Consider the following 2,493-nt stretch of genomic DNA (forward strand, 5'->3'; position numbering starts at 1 on the left):
GAGTGGGGCTTACTCTATCGAGTAAGTATGTTTTTATATGGAATAGTAGGATACCTGATGGGTACTCGATCGAGTATGTATGACACTCGATCGAGTAAGGGGCACTCGATCGAGTAAGTCACTTACACGATCAACTACTTACTCGATCGAGTAAGTTGGTATTACGGGCTGTTTTAGCCGGGTTTGTTAATAACGCGTGATTGATACTTAAGGGTTCCGTCATTCTTCTTAATCACTTTTCACTTTTCTAAAACCATTCAAAGAGAGAAAAGAGTATGTTTCATTATTCTTCGCGTTGTTAACAAATCCCAAGGGCTAGGATCGCCGGATTGTCTTGTTCTTTACGTCGTTGAGTTCGTCGTGTCAAGGGTAAGATTCTTGTATAATTTTATACTGTTTCATTGAGTTTGTCTAAAACCCTAATTGGGTAGAATTGGGGGTTTTGGGAGGATTATGTTTATTAGGTGATAATTGTATGAATATGTGAATATAGGAGGAGGTTTCGTAGAGAAGCATTACTGATTAGCTGTTGTGACGGTCTTGTGGTTGCTTGTTTTAGGTAGGGTTTCCCTACTCAGTATTGATTATATAATGTTGTTAATGGTTGATAATTGTTGTTGATTCATATCGTATTGAAATTGGTAAATGGTAATTGTTGTGGTATAATGTGGTTGGTTGTATAATTGTCTGTGGTTCTCGAGGTGCGTCCTCGGCTGAGTGGGGTCACTTTCGCGAGTGGCTTCACGCCCTTGATTCGCCCTCTGTGGAACCCGCCACAGAGGGGATGTGCACATTTAGGAACATGGGTTATCGCTCAGATGAGACGAGCGGGGCTTAGGTGGGAACGGATGCGGTCCCCCACTGGCGGTGTGGATTACTCGTTGTGGCGGTATTCTGGCAGGACAACACACTTCAGTGTGTAGTCAGGTTTGTGGAGTTATGTTGGAGAATTGGATGATTGTGTACTGTTTCTGTTGTATTGTTTTTGTGTAATCAGTACTGACCCCGTTTAAATGTTTTGAAAACTGTGGTGATCCATTCAGGGATGGTGAGCAGCTATTGAGCAGGTATGAGATGATGCGCATGGGATAGCTGGGTTAAGTTGTCATGAGATGTCTAGAAGTCTTCCGATGTATCCTAAACATTTATTTTACTTAGTTGGTTTGGCATTTTTGGAACAGTTGTATCTTTATTTAACAGTTTTGGTTTTGGACATGTATCGCTTAAACTTTACTTAATAAAGTACGTTTCTTTATTGTCTATTTGATATACATTGCCTCGGGTAACCGAGATGGTAGCATTTTCATGCCTTAAGTGGTCCTGGTAAGGCACTTAGAGTATGGGTGTTACAGAAATGTTGGCATATCAAGAGCATAAATTCCTCACACCCTTCCTCCCCCTAGAAGCCAATCTTGAGACACCATTACCCTCCATCATAAAACCACCAAAACATGAACCAAAACCTCTTCCAAATCACCATAAATATATTTTCGTGAGAGAAAACAACACTCTTCCATTGATTATCTCAAATAAACTCAAGAAGGAGCAAGAGGAAAGGTTAGTAACCATGTTGAAAGAGCACAAGGGAGCATTTGGGTGGAGCATCGCGGATATTAAGGGGATAAGCCCAAGTACTTGCATGCAAAAGATTACATTGGAAAATGATGCAAAACCCGTTCGGCAACCACAACGAAGGCTTAACCCACCTATGATGGAAGTTGTCAAGGAAGAGGTTATCAAGCTTCTACAAATGGGTATTATCTTTCCAATTAGTGACTCCCAATGGGTAAGCCCTACCCAAGTGGTGCCCAAGAAAGTAGGGGTAACGGTAGTAAAAAACACACAAGGTTCAATGATTCCCACCCGCTTGCAAACAGGGTAGAGAGTGTGCATTGACTACCGTCGCCTCAATGCAGTCACCGTAAAGGATCATTTCCCCTTACCCTTTCTAGATCAAATGCTAGAAAGGTTGGCGGGGGGGAGGGGAAGAGTTTTATAGCTTTTTAGATGGTTATTCCGGCTATTTTAAAATCCCTATCTTACTGGAAGATCAATCTAAAACCACCTTTACATGCCCTTTTGGGATGTTCGCATACCGAAGAATGCCTTTCGGATTATGTAATGCACCGGGAACGTTCCAACGGTGCATGATGAGTATATTTTCCGACCTTGTTAAATGCACCTTAGAGATCTTCATGGATGATTTCACCGTCCATGGGGACTCTTTTGACTCTTGCTTGGACCACCTCACCACGGTCCTAGTACGATGCATTGACTCTCATTTAGTGTTAAACTCCGAAAAATGTCATCTATTGGTTGAGAGTGGCATTGTATTGGGACATGTGATATCGAAAAGAGGGATTGAAGTGGATAGGGCAAAGGTAGAAGTCATCCAAACCTTACCCTATCCCAATAATACTCAAGATGTGAGGTCGTTCCTTGGACATGCGGGTTTTTATCGTCGCTTTATTAAAGATTTTTCGAAGATTGCTA

This window comes from Silene latifolia, chromosome 11, assembly GCF_048544455.1.
Source record: "Silene latifolia isolate original U9 population chromosome 11, ASM4854445v1, whole genome shotgun sequence".
NCBI classification, from domain to species: Eukaryota; Viridiplantae; Streptophyta; class Magnoliopsida; order Caryophyllales; family Caryophyllaceae; genus Silene; species Silene latifolia.